Here is a 17,247-nt window from a genome sequence, read left to right as displayed (position 1 = left end):
TAAGTGATATCAACAGTATTCGTCTTTCTCTGTCTGACTTATTTCATTTAGCATGTCTTCCAAGTCCGTCCATGTTGCTGCAAGTGGCAAAATTTTACTCTTTTATATGGCTGAGTAGTATTCCATTGTGTGTGTGTGTGTGTGTGTATCTCACATCTTCTTTATCCATTCTCTGTTGATGGACATTCATGTTGCTTCTATATCTTGGCAATTGTAAATAATGCTGCTATGAACATTGGGGTGCATGTATCTTTTCAAATAAGTGGTTTAGTTATACCCAGGAGCAGTGTCAGATGGTAGTTCTATTTTTAGTATTTTGAGAAACCTCCATACTGTTTTCCAAAGTGGCTGCACCAATTTACCTTCCCACCAACTGTGTATGGGCTTTCCCTTTTCTCCACATCCTCGCCTACATGGATTGGAAGAATTAATATTGTTAAAATGACCATACTACCCAAGGCAATCTAAAGATTCAGTGCAACCCCTATTAAAATACCAATGGCATTTTTTGCAGAACTAGAATAAATAATTTTAAGTTTTGTATGGAAACACAATAAACCCTGAATAGCCAAAACAATCTTGAGAAAGAACCGAGCTAGAGCAATCATACTCCCTGACTTCAGGCTATACTACAAAGCTATAGTCATCAAAACAGTATGGTACTGGTACAAAAAAACAGACACATAGATCAATGGAACAGAATAGAGAGCCCAGAAACCCACACACTTATGTTCAATTAATCTATGACAAAGGAGGAAAGAATATACAATGGAGAAAAGACAGTCTTTTCAATAAGTGATGCAGAGAGAACTAGACAGCCACACATAAAAGAATGAAATTAGAACATTCTCTAACACCATATACAAAACTAAACTCAAAATGGATTAAAGACCTAAATGTAAGATAGGAAACCATAAAACTCCTAGAGGAAAACATAGCTGAAACATTCTTTGAAATAAATTGTAGCAATATTTTTTGGATCTGTCTCCTAAAGCAAAGGAAATAAAAGCAAAAATAAACAAATAGGACCTTAGTAATAAAACTTAAATGTTTTTGCACAACAAAGACAACCATTGACAAATGAAAAGACACCCTACTGAATGGGAAAAATATTTGCAAATTATATGACCAATAGGAGTTAATATCCAACATATATAAACAGCGAATACAACTAAAAATAAATAAATAAATAAACCGATTTAAAAATGGGTAGAAGAACTGAATATACATTTTTCCAAAGAGGAAATGCCTACGGCCAAGGGGTGTGAAAAGATGCTCATCACTAATCCAGGAAATGTTCATCAAAACCATGGTGATATATCACCTCACACCTTTCAGAATGGCTGTCATCAAAAAGAACACATATAACAAATGTTGGCAAGGATGTGGATCCCTGCCTTTTTGAAGCTTACCCTAGGGAAAGGAGAGAGAGAGATCAATCAAACACTGCATGATAAATGTGTAAAGGGTTTGGTGCTGGAAGGAGACTGCAGGGATCCTCAAGGGCACCCAGCAGCCCAGCCTGCTTGGCCTAGGGGTGGAGGGAGCTTGTGGGAGGAAGTGACCCTTGAGCGAGTGAGCAGTGGTTAACTAGAGGGAGAAGGCGGCCTTCCCTACAGAGGAACAGCAGGCACGAGCCCTGGAGGATGCTCAGGCCCTGCTCCACGGGCTGCGAGGGCTGCAGGATAAATAAGCGAATCCCTGATAAGAGTCAGAGCCACTGTGCTGGGGGAGAAGGGAGAAGAGCCATGGACGTCTAGGGCAGAAGGAAATAGGCACAGACGGTGGGTTCTGGGAGAAGACAGGACAGAGGCTGATAGGGGAGTCTGTGCAGGAAGAGGGAGGCAGGGTGCACCTGGAAGGGTCCTGGAGGCTGGAAAGCCTTTGATCTCTGTGGGGAGCAGGGTGGCTCCTGGGGCAGAGCTGGAAAGGCCAAGGGCAGGTTGCGCTCAGAGGAAAGGGGCAAAACCTAAAGAGTGTTAAGCTTACCTCAAGCTTAGTCATTTCCCTCTGTGCAGCCCTGAGAATAATCAGGTTCATGCTCTCTGCCCCAGAGAGGGGTGGGGACCCTGCCACTCTGCAGGGGAGCTCACAGCCTGCCCAGTGAGTTACACCCAGAGTTTGGCCCAAGTTGCCCAAAACATCAGGAAGCATCAGATGCACAGAGAGGGCTGGGCCAGTGGGTCCCCTGGATGCAGACACACTACTCAAGCTGTGCAGGTTGGGGCTTGGAGGCTACTCCCTGTTAAGCATGTTCTTTCCAGGTTTCACTGACAGCACCTCTCAAATAGCCTTTGCCATGCAGCATGCTTCTAAGACTCCGAAGAATTGCTGAGAAAACACCAGAATTTAGCAGGTGCATCCTGGAACAGCCTTGATCCTGGGCCTTTCACTCTCAAACTCAGGCTTCCTCCGAAGGCCTCCCCATGGGAAATGACCCCCCTCTTGGATGACCAGGAACCCACCACCTTCTAGAGAAGCCACTTGCCTCCAGGTATTGAGAAAGTAAGAGAAACCTTTACCCTCCCACCTGCTGTGCCAGAGGGACCTTTCTTGTTATCTTTTCTCTGCATTTGTTTTCTTTTGGAAAAAATACACTTAAACTTAGAAAACACAGAAAGGAAAATTGTACTAATACTCCCTGATTCTTCCAAATCAAGGCAACTGTTTTCAGCTCTGCATGTTCCCTTTTAGGAGTCATGAAGGAGCACACTTGCTACCTCTCTGAGCTTCTGTTTCCACCTGGTGACTTGTCCGTTCATTCAACCTAAAATGTACCCTCCAAGTGCCACGCCCAAGCCGTCTGAGCACAAGTGACCAGGCTGGAGAGGGAGGTATATGTGGGAGCCTGGGTAGTGGAGGTGAGGCCATTGTACCTGGGAGCATTCCAGGTGGCAGCCATGACGGCCTTTGACAAGGCCATTGTGAGTTCTCCTCCAGGGAAGAGAGGGGATTCCAGCAGGGGCCCATGTTTCTTCAGTTCTTGGAAGGCTTGGTCAGTGCAAAGCACTTGGGACAGAGCCTAAAGAAACAGGGGTCCAGGGACCAGCCCATAGTTCTCTGAATCAGCGTAGGGACCCTCGATATCTGGGACAGCATGAATTCAGAAAACACAATAAAACTATAGAAAACCTCAACCAAGTGGAATTTGAAACTTGGTGCAGAAGAATGGCATGTCCTTATGAAGAGAAGTAGAAACTTGCTAATTCACCTTTCGGTGCTCAGTACTTACCCACAGTACCTGGTACATGTGAAGGGTGATGAGTGTTTGTTGAAGGACAGGGAGAGAGGGTGGGGGAAGGGAGGGACAGAAAGAGGGAGGGAAATATTAAGCATGCAGGCAGGTTTCTGGAAAGTCCAGGAGCCTTCCGCTTCCACAGGGGCTGTGTCCCAGTGGTTTCCTGAACTTGCCAGGAAGTGTGCCCTTTGGGTGAATTGATTCCTATCACTGTAAACAGACTGGCTTTTCCAGATGTGGGGAATAGAAAGGAGGAAGAGCTCTTGGCTGCGCCAGGTCTTGGTCTATGACTTGGAGCAGCCAAGTCCTTGCAAGGAAGGGAGGGCGCCTGTCGCTGCTTCACCTGGATGACAGAGGAAGCTCCGGAGAGCTGCACCCAGAAGTGTGCAGGACACAGCCTGGTTGAACAGGTTGGACGGTGCCACAGACCCTGGGGATGAGGCCTGACCCTCATCTGACCAGCCCAGCTGTTTTGGTCAGCAGTCGTGACTGTGCAGAGCAGCCATTGCATCATGGGGGGTGATTCAGACCCCAACTTAAACATCAGAAGGACCAGAATCCTGGCCTTACCAGGTTCTCTGAGACACGACATACCCTCCCCACCTCTGGTCAGTCGATGGGAGGGAGCAACTCTGTGGGAAAGGACAGCCCATTCTCAAGAAGCCCTGTGACCACATCCACTCAGAATAGGACAAGTCACCCAGACACACGAGGGCTGTGTCCATTCTGTGGGAGGCCCTCTCAGAGCTGCAAAAGGCACAGTAGACATCCATGTGCTGACACAGGAACATGAGCAGGAGATCATAATTTGGAGGTGAAAAGAAGAAGCTGCAGACCAGTACATAGAGACGTGAGGCTGAGGGTAGAAGAGAAATAACACTTTTTCTTGACTAGTGGACATGGAACATAGAACTTGTCGTTGGAAACCCCATTCAGGAGAGCGCATCTTGGCTCTTTGCTTGCTTGGGCTGCCTCAGGTCCGCTGGTTGTCACAGTCCTCTTGCCTGGGTTTCCTTCCTGCAAGACGGACCCGAGCACTCGGGCATCTGGCAGTTCTGAACTGTGGCCTCTGGCTTTCTCTTCTGCATCTTGTGTTCCACAAAGACAGCCACATATGGGTCAGGGCGGCACCCCTAATTTTATCACAGTCATGGCCCTCCCTCTGGTCCCATGTTGAATATACAATAGATACTTAGTGAGAGACCTTGGCGAGCCCTCAGCTTATAGAGTGTGAATGTGGAACTTGGGTTAAAAATCTCTCCTGAGAAGAAGAAGTAAATAGAAGTAGATAGAAATATACTCGCTGCAACTTTAGATGAATTATTTCATTTCTTTGCCTTGGTTTGCTTGTCTATAAAATGGCAAGAATAATCCCTCTCTCACAGGGATATTTGTGAATTAAATGAGGTAATATGTGTCAGGTGCCCTTTGCAGTGCCTGCCATGAGGTAAACTGCAAGACTTGGAAGTTTGTATGCGTAGATGCTCACAAAATTCCCCTGGGATTCATCATTGCCGTGTGTGTGCCCTTTCACACACCTTCATTCTGGGTCCAATAAGGGAGAGGATAAGTTTTCTCCCTTATTGAACCCAGATTCCATTAGAGAACATTCTGGCTTTTATTCACATCCCTGCATCCCTGCCTGGTTTCCTGGTGGTCACTTCCCGGGTCTGAGCCTGTTTCTGTCCTTTCCTCTTTCAGCAAGTGGGAGTTTCTGTTCTGGTCACTCAGGAGACACTGATAGTGAATGCCTTTAACTCAGAAGATGCCAAAACCCTGGGGCCCGATCCACATTTGGCCTCTGAGACCTATACCAAAGGATTATCCTTGTGCATCACCACTGTTTCACTTTGTACTCTTTAAGGAGTCCTCCTGGCCTTCTAATCCCAGGGAAGTAAACAGGTTCAAAAAGGTCCTACAATTTTCATCAGCAAGTAAAATGTCTCAGCCCAGGAGAGGCCCACCCTTGGCGAACTTGCTCCTCCATGGCTCACTCCCATTGTGCCCACCGTGCCATCAGCTGGCATCATCTCATGATGTGAACCAGGCGCCGGCCAGGGCAGCAGCAGGCAGGTGCATCCTCCCCACCCCACCAGCCTGCTCTGGATATTCCACCCTTGGGTGACCTCCTGGGCCTATGGGGTGAATAAGGGTCCACCCAGCTTGGAAGCAGGGGACAGAAGCAGAATTCCCCCTGGCAGCCCCTCGGGCTTGGCCTTGAGTCAGGCCTGGTCCCTTGGGTGCTGGGCAGCTGCCTTCAGCCCAGAAGGCTCCATCTTGCCTCCACGAAAACCTCTGGCCTCAGCTCCAGCACCTCCAGCTCAGGGGGCCTGGGTCCTCTCAGCCACCCTACGCCTGCACCCAGCTTGCGTCTGAGTCCCGGCCCAGGGAGGTGGGGGAGGGTGAGTGTGGCCACCCTGTCACCTGCTCCTCAGCGCTGTGCTCTCCACCCCCAAGGCCTGCTCACACTTCTGCCGCCCTGTCCCAATTACCATCTGCAGGAGCCCCTCCCAGCCCCCAGGCCCCTCCTGTGCAGCCAGTCCAGGCCCAGCTCAGTCACAATTTCTCTTTCCCTCTCCAGAGATCTCTTGCAGTTCACACAATAGATTTACATCTTTCTTCCAGTGATACAGTGTGGGAGTGTGTGTTCCTAATTGTGGGAACAATAAGGGATCCCTTTTGTTAGTGTAATTCCCTGTGTTCATTAATTTACATACATTCTCTCATTAACAATTTTACTTAGAAAACAACTTTTTTTTTTTTTTTTTTTTTGGTATGCGGGCCTCTCACTGTTGTGGCCTCTCCCGTTGCGGAGCACAGGCTCCGGACGCGCAGGCTCAGAGGCCACGGCTCACGGGCCCAGCCGCTCCGCGGCATGTGGGATCTTCCTGGACTGGGGCACAAACCCGCGTCCCCTGCATCGGCAGGCAGACTCTCAACCACTGTGCCACCAGGGAAGCCCACCTTAACCATTTTTGAGTGTGCAGTTCAGTGGTACTGAGTACATGCACACTGTTGTGCCACCAGTAGCACCATCCAGCCCTGTGACTCTTTTCCTCTTGTGAAGCTGCAGTTCCATAACTATTAAGCAAAAATTCCCCACCCCCCTTATCCCCAGCCCCTGGCAGCCACCATTATACTTACTGTCTTTATAAATATGACTACCCAAAGTACCTCATATAATTGGAACCATACAGTATTTTCTCTCTCTTTTTTTTTTAACATCTTTATTGGAATATTTTGTCTTTTTTTGTCTGGCTTATTTCACTTAGCATATTGACCTTAAGGTTCATCCATGTTGTAGGCTGTGTTAGAATTTCTTTCTTTTTTAGGGCTGAATAATATTCCACTATATGTATATAGCACATTTTGTTTATCCATTTATCCTTAGATAGATACCTGTGTTGCTTCCACATTTAGCTGCTGAGAAGAATGCTGCTATGAACCTGAGTGTACAAATATTTCTTCAAGACCCTGCTTTCAGTTCTTTTAGGTGTATACCTAGAAGTGGAATTGCTGGGTCATATGATCATTTTCATGCTAATTGTTTGAGGAATCCACTATACTGTTTTTCTTTTTTTTTGTTGTTTTTTTGTTTTTTTTTTTTTTTTTTTGCGGTACGTGGGCCTCTCACTGCTGTGGCCTCTCCCGTTGCGGAGCACAGGCTCTGGACATGCAGGCTCAGCGGCCATGGCTCACGTGCCCAGCCACTCCGCAGCATGTGGGATCTTCCCGGACCGGGGCACGAACCCGTGTCCCCTGCATCGGCAGGCAGACTCTCAACCACTGCGCCACCAGGGAAGCCCCTACTGTTTTTCTTAGTGGCTGAACCATTTTACATTCTATATTAGTTTTAACAGCTTTGTTTTTTGGTAGAATATTTAGGGTTTTCTACATGTAAGATCATATTGTCTACAAATAGAGATAATTTTACTTCTTCCTTTGCAATTTGAATGCTTATTTCTTGCCTAAATGATCTTGCTAGAACTTCTAGTACCATGTTGAGTAGAAGTGGTGAAATTGGGCATCTTACCTTGTTCCTGATCTTAGAGGATACACTTCTAGCATTTCACCACTGAGTATGATGTTCATCATGGATTTTTCATATATGCTTTTATTATGTTGAAGAAGTTTCCTTCTATTCCTAATGTGTTGAGTGTTGTTATCATGAAAGTTTGTTGAATTTTGTCAAATGCTTTTTCTGCATCAATTGAGATGATCATGTGGTTTTCTCCCCCTTTGTTTTGTTGATGTGGCATTACATTGATTGTTTTTCTTATGTGGAGCCATCTTTGCATTCCAGGAATAAATCTCACTTGGTCATGGTGTATAATCCTTTTAATATGCTGCCAAATTCTGTTTGCTAGTATTTCGTTGAGAATTTTTCCATCGGTGTTCATAGGGGATATCACTCTATGGTTTTCTTGTAGTGGCTTTGTCTGGCTTTGATGTCAGTGTACTACTGGCCTCATAGAATGGGGTTTGAAGTGTTCCCTCCTCTTCAGTGTTTTGTAAAATTTGAGAGGGATTCGTATTAGTCCTTTTGGTGGAATTTACCAGTGAAGCCATCGGGTCCAGGGCTTTTCTTTGTTGGGATATTCTTCATTACTGATTCAAATTCCTTAATAGAAATAGATCTACTCAGATGTTCTATTTCTTTGTTATTTAGTCTTGGTAGGTTTTGTGTTTCTAGGAATTTGTCCATTTCATGCAGATTATCCAATTTGTTGGTATACAGTTTTTCACAGTACTCTCATAATCCTTTTTATATCTGTAGAGTTGGTAGTTATCTCCCCACTCTAATTTCTGATTTTCGTAATTTGAGTCTTCTCTTTTTTTCTTAGTCTATCTGTCTAAATGTTCATCAGTTTTGTTGATCTTTTTGAAGAACCAACTTCTGGTTTCATTGATTTTGTCTATTGTTTTTCTATTCTCTATTTCATTTATCTCTGCTGTAATCTTTATCATTTCTTTCCTTCTCCTAACTTTGAGTTTAGTTTGTTCATTTTTTCTAGTTTCTTAAGTTGTAAAGTAAGGTTGTTTATTTGAGATATTTCTTATTTTGCAATATAAGAGTTATAGCTATAAGTTTCCCCCTTAGCACTGCTTTCACTACACTCATAATTTTTGGTATGTTGTGTTCTAGTCTTCTTTTATCTCTGAGTATTTTCTAATTTTCTTTCTGATTTCTTCTTGATTTATTGATTGTTTAAAAGTGTGTTGCTTAATGGAGAAAAGACAGCCTCTTCAATAAGAGGTGCTGGGAATACTGGACAGCTACACGTAAAAGAATAAAACTAGAACACTACCTAACACTATACACAAAAATAAACTCCAAATGGATTAAAGACCTAAATGTAAGACTGGACACTATAATACTCTTAGAGGAAAACATAGGAAAAACACTCTTTGACATAAACCACAGCAAGATCTTTTTGACTCACCTCCTAGACTAATGAAAATAAAAACAAAAATAAACAAATGGGGCCTAATGAAACTTAAAAGCTTTTGCACAGCAAAGGAAACCATAAACAAGACGAAAAGACAACCCACAGAATGGGAGAAAATATTTGCAAATGAAGCAACGGACAAAGGATTAATCTCCAAAATGTACAAACAGCTCATGGAACTCAGTATCAAAAAAACAAACAAACCAATTAAAAAATGGGCAGAAGATCTAAGTAGACATTTCACCAAAGAAGACATACAGATGGCCAAGAGGCACATGAAAAGATGCTCAACATCACTAACTATTCAAGAAATGCAAATCAAAACTACAATGAGTTATCACCTCACACCAGTCAGAATGGCCAGCATCAAAAAATCTACAAACAGTAAATGCTGGAGAGGGTGTGGAGAAAAGGGAACCCTCTTGTACTGTTGGTGGGAATGTAAATTGATACAGCCACTATGGAGAATAGTATGGAGGTTCCTTAAAAAACTACAAATAGAATTACCATATGACCCAGCAATCCCACTACTGGGCATATACCCTGAGAAAACCATAATTCAAAAAGAGTCATGTACCAAAATGTTCATTGCAGCTCTATTTACAACAGCCTGGAGATGGAAACAACCTAAGTGTCCATCATTGGATGAATGGATAAAGAAGATGTCAAGCTCTTTAAATTTCACCAAACCAATGGGTCTGAGATGTTATATAGGTGTTCTTTATATTTTCAAGTACTAGTCCTGTGTCAGTTTTATCCTTTGCAAATGTCTTTTCCCAGTCTATGGCTTGTTTTCTGACTAACAGAAATTTTGTTTTTTGGTTTTCGTCTTTTACTTGTTTGCTGTGCCGTGCAGCACGTGGGATCTTAGTTCCCCGACCAGGGATCGAAGCCGCACCCCCTGCATTGGAAGCACGGAGTCTTAACCACTGGACCGCCAGGGAAGTCTCAAAGTTTGTTTGGTTTTTTTTGTTTGTTTGTTTGTTTTTTGCGGTACGCGGGCCTCTCACCATTGTGGCCTCTCCCCTTGCGGAGCACAGACTCCGGACGCGCAGGCTCAGCGGCCATGGCTCACGGACCCAGCCGCTCCGCGGCATGTGGGATCTTCCCTCACCGGGGCACGAACCCGTGTCCCCTGCATCGGTAGGCGGACTCTCAACCACTGCGCCACCAGGGAAGCCCAGTTTGTTTGTTTTTAATGAAGTAGATACATTTTTTCAGCCTTCTCCCTTATGGTTTGTATTTTCTGTGTCTTAAGAAATTCTTCCCTATCCCAAGATTATGGTTTTTCTTTTCTCATTTAGGACTTTAATCCACAAAGAAGTGACATTTGTGTATGGTGAAGGTAGGGAGCCACTTTCATCTTTTCATACGATGGACCACTGTCCCAGCAACATCCACTGAATTGTCTGAACTTCCCCCACTGTTCTTGCACCTGCTTTTAGATGCCTGTGATATTTTGGACACACGCACAAGGACCTGGTAGCTGCGGCTGCCTCCTGGGAGGTAAGCTGGGTGCCTGGGGGAGACAGACGGAAAGAAACTTATTTTTCCCCATTCACCCTTTTGTACCTTTTGAGTTCTATTTGAACTAATCAATAAAATAAAAAAGGATGATTTATTTTAACAACTTAAAAGACTATGCTTTTCTCACCATAATTTGATGCTACTTGGAACCTGAAATCAGCTGGCTCAGAGACCCGATTCTCTCGGAGGGCAGGAGAGAGTGACAAGGAACACGTTTACACTCTGAATGGATGTAAGTATGGGGGCCCCTGGGGAACTGACAGGCCAAGAACTGACGTAACAAATCTCCTGAATCTTTCTTGGTTGTTGCTCTTCCTTCCTCCCTTCCTTCCTTCCTTCCTGCATTGGGTCTTCGTTACTGCGCGCAGGCTTTCTCTAGCTGCGGAGAGTGGGGGCTACTCATCATTGCGGTGCGCGGTCTTCTCATTGCGGTGGCTTCTCTTGTTGCGGAGCACCGGCTCTAGGCGTGCAGGCTTCAGTAGTTGTGGCACACGGGCTTCAGTAGTTGTGGCGCACGGGCTTAGTTGCTCAGCGGCATGTGGGATCCTCCCGGATCAGGGATCAAACCCACATCCCCTGCATTGGCAGGTGGATTCTTAACCACTGCGCCACCAGGGAAGTCCTGGTTGTTGCTCTTCTTAACAGGCAAAGGACAGCTGGCTTCCTGGAATTTCCGAATAACTTGTGGATAGCCACAGGGACTTTGTAAGCACTGCTAAAGTCAGTATTCATAAGTGATAAGTTTGGTACTAGAGTTTTCTGAGGCCTTGTTCAGTATTTCTCTAAGAAATCTGTCTGCGAGGAGTGTTTAGCTAAGGTGCCCATTGCTAGACCTGCACATACCCACACGGTGGTTATAATTTTTATAATTTTGAGAAAGGTCACCATATCACAAATATCACCCTGAGTTTCTCATGGGTTTCAAATGTTACTACACTTGTATTAATTAATACGCCTTAGAGTAATTTACTGCTTTCTCTTGTTGATTGCTTTGTTCCTGTGTCGACGCATCATTTCCACTTTGTTGTGGTCTTTGTGGGCACCAAGTTCTCTCTGCATCAGAAAGCAGGAACCACTCCGGTGGCTGGCCACCAAAAACCTTCCAACTCTTGGTTCAAAAGCCCACAAGCTGGGGCCAGAAGGAAAGTTATATTCTTAGCTCCCGGTTCTGGGTTCTGTCTGCCCATACATCCAGTAGAGAAAAGTAACAGCTTGCATTTGTTTTTATCAGCTGTGGCCTGATGGGCAGAGTTGATGGCGTGGAGAAGAGAGCCCAGCCCTTGAACGAGCAGTAGAAACTGCAGCTCTGGGTGGGCCAGGGGGGCAGGATGGGACCCGTGCATAAGCAGATGGTGGGAAGGAGGGCACGTGGAGCCCTAGAAAGCAGCAGTGAGACTGAGGCCAGAAGGCGCCGCTCTCCTGCCAGATCCCCAGGTTTGTGGACACTGTCGGGCGGCTTGACTTCCCTCTCATCATCCTCACACCAAAGCCCATGGAGACCCCAGAAGATTTCACCCTCCGTCCAGTCTCTCCCTCTCCCCCACTGCCCTGGTCCAAGCCCGAGACCTTCCTCGCCACTGCCACTGTGCAGCCTCTGTGCTGGTCTGGAGGTGCTTTCTGCAGCCGTGCTCAGGGCACATCAAGCCTGTGCTTACAGGCTTCTGGTGGCCTCTCCTCCCCAGCACTGCCTGGCTGCCCTGCCCACCCCCCACCCCGACCCGTCCCTCCTCTCCACTCCTCGAGCAGAGGAAACAGGTTCCCACGTCCAGACCTTTGTGCTCTCCCCACCTGATCACCTCTTCCTGGAGGGCTCAGGCACCTGATCTCTTAGAGACCTTCCCTGAGGAACCCTCCTCCCTAGATCATTTATTCTGTCCCCTGATCATTTCTCATGGCACTTTCTTCAATTGAAAATCATCCACTATTTACTTGTTTAATGAACGTTTGCCCTCTGGGACACCTGCCTTGTTCTCCAAGCCTGGAATACCTCTGACACAGAGAGGGTCCTCAGTCACAGGTGTTGCGTGCGTAGATGAATCTCATCAGGTAACATGGTGAGATCCTTTGAGAAACGGGAACGAGGCCTGATTCAGGAAGCATTGCTGGTCCTTCATGTTTCTACACACGAGAATGAGTCTGCAGTTAACAGGATGCTGGAGCTGCCTCAGAGCAAGTGTCAGCAGCTGCGCCCTGGGATGGGGACTGCGGGCTTGTGAGTGGGTCGGGGAGCGGCACGTTCTGAAGTGCCTGGAGTCTGGTTCATGATCTGCGCTGCCTCCACGAGGCTGCCCTACTTTGTAAGATCTCCGATCAGCATCTCATTTTCTCTGTTGATGCGCATGTCCTCTCCCTTGGAGATCAGCCGGAATTCTGTCCACGTGCACTCATTTTGCCCTTGAACTGATGTCTGATGTGAGGCTCACAGGTGACCAGAACCTTCCCTGCCTTGTCTGCTTCTGTGCATTCACCTCCCGCCTCTCCTCCACTTGTTGCATCTCGACTCCAGGTACCCACTCCCTGTGTGGTCCCACTATCTCTCCTTCCCACACTCCCAGGGCAGCTCCTTCCCAGGCCTCTGCTGGCACTCTATTCACTCAGCATTTCTCCTATAGTAATATCTCCTATAGTAAAAAGCAGTGAAAGCACCCAGATCGGTATTAACAAGACCAAGAGTTAATAGCATGGCGTGTAGTTGTACCAGACAGGCTTTTCGGGTCTGCTGTCGATTTTCCCCTGGCATGTGTTATTACAAATGAGGGATTGGCTGGTTTCATCATTATGGGATGCAGTGATTTTTATTTACTGAGTGGACCTTTGGTCTTTTTATCTCTCTTTCTGGTAGTCCACACTATCTGTGGGAACGGCTCTGAGGAAGTAATTACACTTTCCTGGAGAGGATCCTTGGGGAAGCCTGGATGAATTATGCACCCTTAGAACCCAGTCGTTAAGGAAGGAGTGTTGGACGGTGGAAATTTAGTTTCCAACGGGCCCCAAAGCAGATGGGCAGGTGCCTGGCCCATGAGACAATCTGTGGTCAATGCGTCCCGAGGGAATATATGCCCCTGATCTGGCCTCCAGCCCTATGGGATGGGGGCAGGATTGAAAATCCATACAGATAAGGAGAGATGTGAGTAAAGGGCCTCATGTGTAATGAGTCTTCATATATATGAAGTTGAGACATATCTCCCTTTAAATATAGGAAAGGGTAATGGGAATGTATTTTTAAGGTTGGTGTATAATTTCTATATATAATATACATATGTATGAACCTCCTTCTGTATCCAGGTTTCTTTCTTCTGGGGGGCTTCTAGCAGCCTAAAGCTGTGGTTTTGTAGTCTTTGTCTGTAAAGCTGATAGTGTAGGCCTTCTAGGAGGTTAAGGAGAAGGAGTGGGGAAAGGGCCTCCCCCTCCCAGAGATGGGGCTTTGCATTTAGAAGAGCGATAGCAGCCTCTCCTTGGGACAGCACAGCTGGGCCCTCAGTCTGAGGGATCAGTCCCTTTGCATGTTAATAGTTGGGGGCGCTTCGTCAGGCCCAAGCACACGTGGCTCGGGCAGGGGCTGGGGGTGGGTGGGAGAACGTGTAACTCACAATACCCCTGAGGGTCTGGGGAGCGGGGAGTGTGCAGGTGAGAGCAGTGAGGTATGCAGCCACCAAGACACAGAGGCCGCCAGCGCCACCTGAGCAACACAGACAGTGAGACGGGGCCCATTTCTCTACCTCGGGGTGGGGGGTCCAACCAACACATCTTTCCACGGGGATCACCCAAAACACACAGACAAACCAGAGTCCCGCCCCAAAGGACAATTAAAAAAACGGCACCGAAGACAGGATGAGGTCCTGGATAAATGCTGGAGAAACATTGGAACAACCAACCCAGACAAGTGCTGCTCTGGTGACCCACATCACTCCTGTGGCCCTGAAGTGGGCCGCCTGAGGGGGTAGGCAGTCCCCAGAGCTTGGCCAGTTAACACCCTTCATTTGAATGTTCCCATGCCGAGGATGCTTGGGTGAGGGCAGAGGAGCAAGCACACAGCAGCAGCAACAAGCCCGACACGCGAGCCCCGGTCCTGTCCCAAGCCCTCTCACCGTGGTCTACAACCAATAAATAAACCAAGAGCGGTCTCCCGAGAAAGCTCTCCAGAAGCCAACGGTCAGGGCCCCGCCATCCTGCTCACAGCACCAATTGTTTCCTAAGACTTAAAGGTCCCTTTGATGCTGGCCCTAACACAAAGATCCTCAGATATATGAAAGGCAGACTCTGTTACTTACGGCTCCAAGCCGGAGCAAGCTGCCAGGCAAGGCCACACAGGGGCTCGTACCCGGGGACCAGGCAGCTGGAGCTGTAGAGGGCAGCTTGTGTGCAGCAAACGGTTAGCTAGGTTTCTCGGGCTCCCTGTGGACTGGCTGGCTTGAGGAATTTCTCATCTCCTAGAGTGAAGCCCTGGGCTTTCACTCACGTCACGGTGACCCCACCATCTCATCTCCCCAACTGCAGAGACCCCCCGCCCCAGCCTCTGATGTGCAGGGAGCTGGAGATGCACAGCAGCCGTGTACACACAGGGGTGGGGGCGCCAACCGGCTCCAGGGTGTACAGCCTGGCGAGAGACCCTGGAATGTAATCTGGGTTTCCGTCATTCCACAGCCGGAACAGGACTGGCCCTCGCCGGCCCGTGCTGGGCTGGGCCACGGGTCACTGGGTGCCTTTAAGTCTCTGTCCGTGGTGGAGGACTGGAGCCCAGTGAGCCCACGGTGGGACGGACTGGGGCAGAGCTGGGCCCCCGCCCCTGCAGCTCTGCCGCCTGCAAGAGTGTTGTACCAAGTGCTCACGGGAAGGCCTGTTCCGACTCCTGGCCCCTGGGGTGGATAGTATGGGAGTTGTAGGGCAGGGACAACGGGGATCTCAGGAAGGGGCCCTCAGTGGGAGCTGTGAAGTCTGCTGGGTGTGGGTCACATAGCATGAGTTCAAGTCCACTTCTGTCACCTGGAGGCTGCATCAAGTCATTTCACGCCCCGAAGAAGCCTCAGTCTCCTCACTTGTGAAGTAGACACACTTGTGGTACCTCCCCTTGGGGCTGCTGAGGGATTAAACCAGCCTTTCCTACCTGGAGCCCATCCCACCAGCGGGCTAATCAAGGACAGCCTCAGGCACTCGTGATGATGCAGACACCTTCCTGTCTCTCCTCTCTGTAAAGCCCACCCAGCCTGCATTCCCCCCACCACGCCGGCCTTCCCTGTGTCCTGGCCCAGATGGTCCCTTCCTCTTCATCCCCAATTCCTGCTCCTCCAGCAAGCTCTTCCATGAGCCTTCCAGACGGCAGGGACCTCAGGGGCACAGGTTGGAGACACCATCTGAGACACTGCTTTGACCGCAGTGGAGCCAACGGAACAGTGTGGTGTTGAAGAGGCTATTTCCAGGTTGAAAGACGCCCTCATGCACCCCAACCTGCCAGGGAGGGGAGGCTGCTTCCCTCTCAAGGTGCCACACTGCTTTCTAGACAGACAGCTGCCACAGAGACAGGATACAGCAAGCCAAGCTAGAGGCAGTTTCATCACCCCTGCCTTGCAGAGATTCTGGGATCTGCCATGTGGAAACTCTAATGTGAACCTACAGTGACCTGGAGAGATGTTCAAATCTACTACATGGAAGGGAGCGTGTGTAGTAAGAGCCCATTTAGCTGCACACGTGCGCAGCGGATGTTAACACAGAAATGTCAGTTTAGGCAACCATGGACGGTAGATGCTGTGTTTCACAGGAGAGGCCGGACCCCACTGGGTAGAAGGAGGAGGGGGCCAAGTGCAACCTACTAGAAGTCAAGAGGCCTGGCTCTGAACTTGACTGAGGACATGGAGGATGTTGGGGCCCCGGTGCACAGCTGCGTGGAAAGGAAAATGTTCTAGAACAGAGACCAGAGCGACTGCTCAGAGTGGAGCCATCTTCATGGGAGTGAGCACAGCACCATGAGGTCATGTGTGCTAACGTCCATGCATTTACTCGACGAGGAAACCCGGACAGGACCCAGGGAGGTCATCCCTGCAGCAAGGCCGCCACTTTAGGTCACACTGTGGGAAGCTTTGGCCTGGCAGAGAGGGAAGTTCTCATGGGAACCCCCAGGCACGCTGTGCCCTGGAGCTTTGGAAACAAAGCGATGAAAATCAGTTACAAGACTCCTAACAGTGGGCTCACGTCACGGGGTAAAAGGCTGAGAGTTGGAAATGAGAAGGAGTTTGGCGGGCCTCAGGAGCTGATCCCCAAGGGGACGGAGTGGGTACTAACTGCTTCAAGTGCAGGGCTTTAAGGAGCCTGCTTGAAGAGGCTAACATGTGACCCCATGGTTTGGGGAACACAGGGACTGGTCTGGGATTCCAGCCTGAAAAATCCAGAGAGTGAGTGACCAGCTGGTGGTCTGCTCTCCTGCTGGAGCCCCCAAGTGTCGTGGCAAAGGATGCTGGGAAGGTTGACTGTGGACCAGAGAGTGAGGGAGGGGCCTCACATGGGCTCACATGGGAAGAGGGCCACATTGAGGGGCTGGAGGCAAGGCTGGCTGCCCAGGGCTCCTCAGTCAGCAGCCAGGGTGCACAGAGACAACCTCCCTCACTGCGGGTCTGGGGGTCACAGGTGCACAGCAAAGCACTTGAAAGGGGTTGGGGATCTCCCTAGAAGTCATGAAAACACCTGTCTAAGAAAGAGGCAGCTCCCATCTCTGCCAGTGCCCGATCACACCACAGGACCCGTCTGGTAAATCTGGTAAAACCTTTCCCACTGCCATTCCTTCCTCTTCCCTGATTCACCTGGAAGCAGCAGAAACTGCATTGGCAGAGGAAGTGACATAACCAAGGAGGAAGAAGTCTGCAGCAGGCTGGAGCTGGAGCAGGTGGGATGGGGGGAGTGGGAAGGGATGCCGCATTGGATCCAGTCTTTATCACCTAAGAATGACCTGACCACCTGTCTTGGCTGGTATCCAGGATGAGAAGTAGCCCTGAAGAGTGAGTTGAAGGGACAGGGAAATGAAAACGCAGCTGCTTTTCAATT

This window comes from Hyperoodon ampullatus, assembly GCF_949752795.1.
Source record: "Hyperoodon ampullatus genome assembly, chromosome: 15".
Lineage (NCBI taxonomy): Eukaryota > Metazoa > Chordata > Mammalia > Artiodactyla > Ziphiidae > Hyperoodon > Hyperoodon ampullatus.
Note: the sequence above shows the minus strand (reverse complement) of the source record.